The 8,386-nt window shown below is 36.5% G+C and overlaps 1 pseudogene; it reads right to left on the bottom strand.

The window, feature by feature from the left end:
* Window positions 1–7,137: 7,137 nt before the first annotated feature.
* Window positions 7,138–8,048, bottom strand: LOC141417445 (olfactory receptor 4F3/4F16/4F29-like; annotated as a pseudogene).
* Between the last annotated feature and the right edge of the window lie 338 nt (window positions 8,049–8,386).

Here is an 8,386-nt window from a genome sequence, read left to right as displayed (position 1 = left end):
TACAATAGAAAATGAGCTGTTTGTGGCGGAGGTCTGGAGAAAGTCCCAAATTTTGGAAATTTGAGAGGAGACAGGACAAAAGAGTCCCTGAGTCTGGCTTGGATTGGGAGGACCCCATTCCCAAATTGTCGGAGAGTCTCAACTTTTAGAGAAGCATCCCTCACTAAAAGAGGAGACCCGGTTTGGAAGAGGCAGTGTGCACAGGGGAGATGTCTCTCCAAATGCCCAGGTGCAAGGAGAAATGGAGGGGCTGATACTGGCATGGCCGTGACTAGGACAGGGCCCTGAGCAGGAGCAAAATGGGGGAGGAGACTCACCCCAGCTGGAGCCGGAGCATTGATCCAGAGAGGAGGAAGGGCCTCAAGCCAGGGCCTGGCCCAGTGCCCCGACTGCCTGGAGTCAGGTGAGGCTGGCTTCCTCCCGGGTTTCGGCACCAAATGTTAGGTTGACATGGATGGGAAGGTCAAATTGGAGCCAAATAATAATGCAAACAGGCTTAAAGCAAGCTTTATTGAGAGTGTGCTCTCTGGCGATGTTCACTGTCCCAAAGAGCAGGGCTGGAGAAGTTGTGCCCGAGCAATGGCAGCCCAGTTTTTATAGCTTCGGTAAAGTCAAGAGCTTAAGGTGTTATGGGGAGTCAGGATAGGTTGAGGTTTGGTGGGGAGGAGCTTAGGGTAATATGGATCTGTAGGATAGGTCAGGACCCATTCCCCGCCAGTGTAAGTTGCCATGGTAATTAGAGGGGAAGAAGAAGGAGGAGGGTGAAAAGGGAAGTCTCCAATTGCCATGCACGGGACTTGTCATGGTAACCATGAAGCCTCTAATCGCCATGCACCTGAGTTGCCATGGTAACCATGAAAGGAAGGAGGGGATGGAGTAGAAAATCGAGTGGAGAGTCAATGATCGCCATGGGGTGGCTGCCCACCAGCCAAACACATGTCTACTTTTGTGCCGGTACCATGATATTTTTATAACTCAGGCTCTGTAGCATAGTTTGAAGTGGTGATATTTCCAGCATTGCTCATTTTGCTCAATATTTGCCTTGGCTAATTTCAGTTTTTTCTGCTTCCAGGTGAACTTTAGTGTTGATTTTTCAATCTCTGTGATGAATGTCAGTGGAATTTTGCTGGGGATTGCATTGAACATGTAGATTGCTTTTGGTAATATAGCCATTTTCACAATATTTATTCTACCAATCCATGAATATGGAAGCTCTTTCTATTTTCTGTGGTCTTTTTTGATTTGGTCATTTAATAATTTGATTATTTTTCTTTTGCTTCTTAGTTTTATGAGTTATTTGTATATTCCAGATATTATTCCTTTATCTGTTTAATAGTTCACAAAGATTCTCTCCCATTCAGTGGGCTGTCTCCTCATTCTGGAAATTGTTTCTTTTGATGTGCATAAAGTTTTAGATTTAGGTTTGGTGCAATCCCACTTGACAATTCTTGCTTTTATCTCCAGAGCAGAGGAAGTTTTCCGAGCTCTATTTGTTGAAGAGGCCATTTTTTCTCTAATGCATTTTTTTGATCCCTTATCAAAAAATCAGATGTCTGTAGCTGTGTAGCTTCTTTTTTCCTGGTCTTCTGTTCTGTTCCATTGGCGTTTTTGTCTTTTTTGTGCCTGTGATTTTTTTAAAAATATGGCTCTATAGTATAACTTGAAGTCTAGTATTGTGATATCTACAGGCTTGTTCTTTTTGGTTAGGATTACTTTTGCTACTCAGGGTCTTTTATGATTCCATATTAATTTTAAGATGAATTTTTCTATTTCTACAAACAGTGTAATTTTGGTGGACCTTACACACGTTTTCTTTTAATACTATAATCATTTAAATGATTAAATATCATTTAATTCTGCTGTCCGTGAACATAGGAGATCTTTCAGTATTCTGGTATCCTCTTCAATGTCTTTCTTCAAGATTTAGTAGTTTGATTAAGTTTATAGCTAAGTATTTTAAGAGTTTTTGAGGCTGTTGTGAATGGTAGTTTTTTAAAAACTTATTTCCCAGACTATTGATCATTGGTAGATGGAAAATCCACTGATGTTTGTGTGCCGATTACATATCCTGTACATTGCCAAAATAAATTATCAGATCTAGGAGTTTTTTGGTGGAATCTTTGGGATATTTAAGCATAGGATCATCACTTGCAAATCAGAGTAATTTGAATTCTTTCTTCCCTATTTGAATCTCTTCTTTCTTTCTGTTGCTGTATTTTTCTGTTTAGGAATTCAAGCAATATATTGAGTAAGGGTGGTGACAGTGAACACCCTTGTCTTCCTGACTTTAGAGAAAATGACTTCACTTTTCCCTCATTTAGTGTGATGTAGGCTGTAGGTTTGTTGTATACAGCCTTTATATATTGAAGTACATTCCTTCTCTTCGTAGTTTCATTCTTTTATCAAGAAAGGATGATGAATTTTGTCAAAGGCTCTTTCCACATAAGTGGAGATGATCATGTGATTTCTGTCCTTCATCCTGCTTGTATGCTGAATTACATTTATCAATATGTGTATGTTGAACCATACCTGCATCACTGGAATGAAACTGACTTCATCATGGTGTATGATCTTTTTGACATGACATTGAATTTGTTTGCAAACCTTTTATTGAGAAATTGTGTTTTATATTCATTGTCCAGTTTTTAATAAGTGCAATATGGGCTTCATAGAATGAGTTTGGCAGTGTGCCTTCCCTTTCTCTTTCATAGTAAAGTTTGAGGAGTGTTGGTATTCGTTCTTTAAAGGTCTGGTATAATTCAGCAGTGATCTATCAGGACCTGGTCTTTCCTTTGCTTAGAGGCTCTTTGTTACTACTTTAATCACATTGTTTATTTTATATATATTTAGTTGTTTTATGTGCTCTTCGTTCAATTTTGGTAGGTTAAATGTATCTAGAAATGTATCTATTTTTTCTAAACTTTCCTGTTTATTTCAATATAGGTTTTTAAAGAATTCCCTCATGAGCCTCTGAATTTTGATGGTATTGCTGTGATCTCCCTCTTTTCATGTCCAATTTCATTAATTTTGGTCTTTTCTTCCTTCTAGTCAGCATGGTTAAGAGTTTACCAATCCTTAACTTATCTTATCAGTGAACCAACTGAGTCTTTGTATAGGTTTTAGGACTCTATTTCATTAATTTGTGCCCTAATTTTCATTATTTTTTTCTATTTGCTACTTTGGGGTTTGGTTTGTTCCTGTTTTTCTAAGAGCTTAAGTTGTGTCATTAGGTTATTTGTGATACAAAATTTTCTCTCAGCAATGCCACTGCACTGTCTCAAAGGTTCAAGTAGGTTGTGTTTTTGTTTTCATTAGGTTCTAGGAATTTTATTTCTTCCTTTAGTCCTTCAGTGACCCAGTGGTCATTCATCAATGTGTTGCTCAGTCTCTGTGTGTTTGAATATTTTCAGTACTTTCTTTTGCTGTTGAGTTCTAGTTTTATTCCTTTATGTTTTAATAGAATACAGAGAGTTAGTTCCACTTTCTTACATGGCTAAGTCTTCCCTAGTGTCCTAAAATAGCCTTTATTTTGGAGATAGTTCCATGGGCTGCTGTGAAGAATTATTTCAATGTTGTTGTTGCAACATTGACCTATGTGTAACCAGGAAATTAAACTTCATTCTTTAAAAATGGTTTTGGCTATTATAACTCATTCAAGCAATCATTTCAGCAAATATTAGAATAAGTGTTTTCACACCTTAAAAACTCTGCTGGAATTTTAATTTGGATTTTGTAGAATCTATGGATCACTTTGTCAATAACTGACAGATTAAGAATATTCAGTGTTCCTCCATGGAATTTCATTCAACCACAAAGAAGAATGAGATTTTGTCATTTGCAGGTAAATGGATAGAACTGGAGAACATCAACTTAAGCCAAGTTAACCAGGCTCAGAAGGCCAAAAATTATATGTTGTCCCTCATATGCAGATTATAGATGTAAAACAAATGCAGATTAATATTATTGGATATGGGTCACAAACTAAGGGGAGAATGCTCACAGGAGGAATAGGGAAAAGGAAGGAAACCTAAAACTTGAATGTGGTTGATGTGCTCACTGTATAGGAATGAATATAGGAATCTTAAACTGATATAGGCCACTATGGCAAGGGTACTAGGAAGTAGTGAAGAATCAATGTGGATTGCAATACACATATACATGGAAGCAATGCTAGGAATCTCTCTGTATAACATATCTTTATCTCAAACTAGCAAAAACATGTCTTTTTTATCATATCTTATGTTTTCTCTTCAACAATATCACAGAACAAGAGAGTGGAACAAATTCTGCCTGGCAATAGGGTGGGGAAGTGATGTGGCCCAAACAATGTATAAACATGTGAGTAAATGTAAAAATGACAAATTATAAAAAAAGAGTTTGAATGCTCCTTTGTATGATTTATTTATATCTATTTAAAAATATTTATAAACCAAATTCAATGAAATACCATACCCCATGATCAGGTTGATTTTATTCTGGGGATTCAAGAATGGTTCAACATACACAAATCAATAAACATAATAAGGCATGCAAATGGAAATAAGGACAAAAACCATATCATCTCAATAGATGCAGAAAGACTTTAAAAAATACAATATCCCTTCGTGATAAAAGTCCTCAAGAAACTAGGAACAGAAGGGTCACATCCAACATAATAAAGGCTATCTGTGATAAACCTATTGGCAACATCATAACAAAATGGGGAAAAAACTAAAAACACTTTCTTTATAATGAGGTAAGATACAAGGTGTCCACTCTTTCTACTCTTATTCAACATAGTGCTTGAATTCTTATTCATAATAATAATTCAAGATAGAAAAAAGAGGAATACAAGTAGGAAAGGAAGAAGTCAAATTATCCCTGTTTGCAGATGACATGATTCTATAGGTAAAAGTCCTTCAAAACTCCACCAAAAAAAACTGTAAGATCTGATAAACACATTTTAAAAAATACCTGAATACAAAACAACATACAAAATCAATAGCTTTTCTATATGTTAATTAAAAATATGCTGTGAAAAAATCAGGGAATTAATCCAATTCACAATACCCTCAAAAATACCTAGGAATAAACTTAACCAAAAAGATGAAAGATCTCTATAATGAAATTATAAAACACTGAAGAAAGAATTGAAGAAGGGAATGCTGGAAGATGAAAAGACATCCTATGTTCATGGAGCAGCCAAATCAATATTTAAAAAAAATGGCTATGTTACCAAAAGCAATCTACAAATTCAATATGATCCCCATCAAATTCTGATTAAATTTTTTCACAAAAATAGAAAAAAAATCCTAGCTTTTATATGGAAACACAAAACACCCTGAACATAAACCAATTCTAAGTAAGAAGAAATGATGGATGTATCACAATCCCTGACTTCAAATTATATTACAAGAGCTCTAGTATTAAAAGCAGCGTGTTGCTTGTACAAATGTACAGGGTAAACCAATGGAATGGAGTTGACAGCCCAGAAATAAGGCTTTTCAGCTACATATACCTGATTTTCACAAAGGTGCCAAAAGCAAACATTGGAGAAAAGACAGCTTCTTCATAAAAATGATCCTGGAAAAATGTACATCTTCATGTACGTGACTGAAATTTGATCCTTGTCTTGTCTCTCATCCTGTAGAAAAGTCAATTGAAAATGTATCAAAGATCTTAATGTAAGATGTAGAACATTGAAATTAGTGTAGGAGAACACTTCATGACATTGTCACAGGCAATGATTATCAAATAGCTGAGAACAAGGGAAAGTATCGACAAATTTGATTAAATCCAAGTAAAACGCTTTTGCACAGCAAAGGAAACAATTACTAGCTAAAGGAAGAGACTACAGAATTAGAAACATCTCTTTACCAATCACTCATCTGACCAAGGATGAATATCCAGCATATATAAAGATCTCAAATAATGTAATGAATAAATGAGCAAATGAATTAAACAGATCTCAAAAGAAGAAGTACAAATAGCTAATAACCACACGAAAATATGCAACATCCTTAGCTATAAAGAAAATGCAAATCCAATCAGTGTAGAGACTCCACCTTACCCCAGTCAAAAAGGCTATCATCAGAATAGGTCTTAATAAATACCATTTTTAATTGCAAGAAAGATAAAAAGGAGGATAAGGAAGGGCACATGAGAAACAGCAGTACGGGGGCAAATATGGTCAAGAATACTGTATGAATGCATGGAAACATCACAATAAAACTCCCAACATTGTAAAGTTAATATGCACTAATAAAATATGTGGAAAAAAGAAAACAAACAACAAATGCTGGTGGGGATGTGGGGAAAGAAGACATGTATAAATTGTTGGTGGGTAAGTAAGTTAGTTCAATCACTTTGGAAATCTAAATAAAGGCTGCAAAATGGCAACATGAACTGCCATTTGATGGCCCTACTGTGCCACTCGTGATTACACACCCAAGGAAACAAAGTCAGCATAGAATGGAGATACTTACTTGCTCATGATTTCTGTGACACCATTCACAATAGACAGTGCTCATCAACAGATAAATGCATGAAGAAAATACATACATGCAATGGAGTATTACTAAGCCAGTAAAGAAGAACATAACTATGTCAATTGGAGAAAAAAGGATGGAAGTGAAGACCACCATGTTAAATGAAATAATCCAGCCAGAAATTCAAATATCATGGTTTTCTTCTAGGCATAATCTAAATTTTTTAAAGACATGAAATTAGAGGTAATCAATGGGAGTGGATGCAAGAGAGGGTAATGGGGGTGAATATGGTCAAAGTGCATGAGATGCACGTGTGAAAAAGTCATAATGAAACTTAGTATTCTATGAAACAATAATAATAATAATAAAATAGTAGGAAACAGCAGATAATATGTAAATACATAGATTCCATCAAAGGTAATAATAAACTAAAAATTTTGTGACAAAAAGTAGCTAAAGAAATCCAGCAAGAAATAACTATAATTGCCACATAATTAGAACTCCCTCTGAATCAACATAAGTTTGACTTAAGGTTTTTATTTAAATCTTATTTCTTTTACTAGTATTCTTAAAAAGTATGATAATGCTCTTTATAATTGTGCCACACCAGTGCTACTAATTCTAAAATGTCACAAGCAACTCATGTGATTATCAAGACCTTATTACCATTTTAAGAAATCTTTACAAACATCATCAATGTTTTGAAAATTCTCATTGTTGCTGCCTTCATCTCTTTATTCCTGAATGTATAAATGACTGGATTCAGAAAAGGAGTGAGAACTGCATCACAAACAGCAAGAAATTGTCTATCTGTGAATAGGAGTGTGGCCATGTGTAAACAAACAGAATTGGACCAAAGAACAAAATGACCACAGTAATGTGAGCTGAGAGAGTGGAGAGAGCCTTGGATGAGCCACCCGAAGCGTGCTTCCAAACAGTGAACAGGATGAAGACATAGGAGATGAGAAATATGAGGAAGGAGCCCACACAGATGAACCCACTGTTAACAGTGACCATGAACTGTAATTTGTAGGTATCTGCACAGGCCAGTCTGAGAAGCCAAGGGAGGTCATAGTAAAATCTGTCCAGTACATTCAGACCACAGAAGGGTAAATTAATCAAAAAGGCCAACTGGAATAGTGAGTGAATAATGCCAAGGCCCGAGGCAGCAGCCAGAAATAAAATGCACACCTAGGAACTCATGATGGTCAGGTAGTGCAGAGGCTTACATATGGCCATGTATCTGTCAAAGGCCATGGCCATGAGCAGCACCATCTCCACACCACCTATGATGTGGATGAAGAAGATCACGTTGTGGTTTTTGAAAAGATCACAAATCATCTTGGGGGAGGTGACAGAGCAGGCTCCCAAGTCAATGAAGGAGACACCAGCCAACAGGAAGTACATGCAGGAGTGTAAGTGAGGGTCAAAGGTCACAGGAAACACAATGAGGTTGTTTCCAGTCACACTTGCCACATAGAGCACAGAGGAGAACACCAGACGCAGGAGCTGGATTTCCAAGGATTGATTGCATCCCAGGAACACAAACACAGACACCACTGAGTGATTCCCTCCATCCATTGACCCAGCCAGCTGGGCTGCAGCTAAACTTTTGAGGACTAAGGGAAGAAGTGAGAAGGTATGATTGTTGGTGATGATAGCGGTTTGTGTTTTTTAATGCATTTCTTCGCACATGCTCAATAATGCTAGTGATGGTGATGATGATGATGATATGATGTCCAAAGCATAATCCCAGTGCATATATCATAAATTGAACTACCTGAAAGCATCTCATAGCCTGAAATTAATGTGAGAATTAGAGAACTACAGTTTCATAGGAGCTTACACAAGAGATAGAAGATACAAGCAAGTAAAAATATTTGCAAATGAAAAAAGAAGAATGTAAGGCAAAATCGTTA

Source organism: Castor canadensis, chromosome 2, assembly GCF_047511655.1.
Source record: "Castor canadensis chromosome 2, mCasCan1.hap1v2, whole genome shotgun sequence".
Taxonomy (NCBI): Eukaryota; Metazoa; Chordata; class Mammalia; order Rodentia; family Castoridae; genus Castor; species Castor canadensis.
This window is presented reverse-complemented; position numbering and strand designations above follow the sequence as displayed.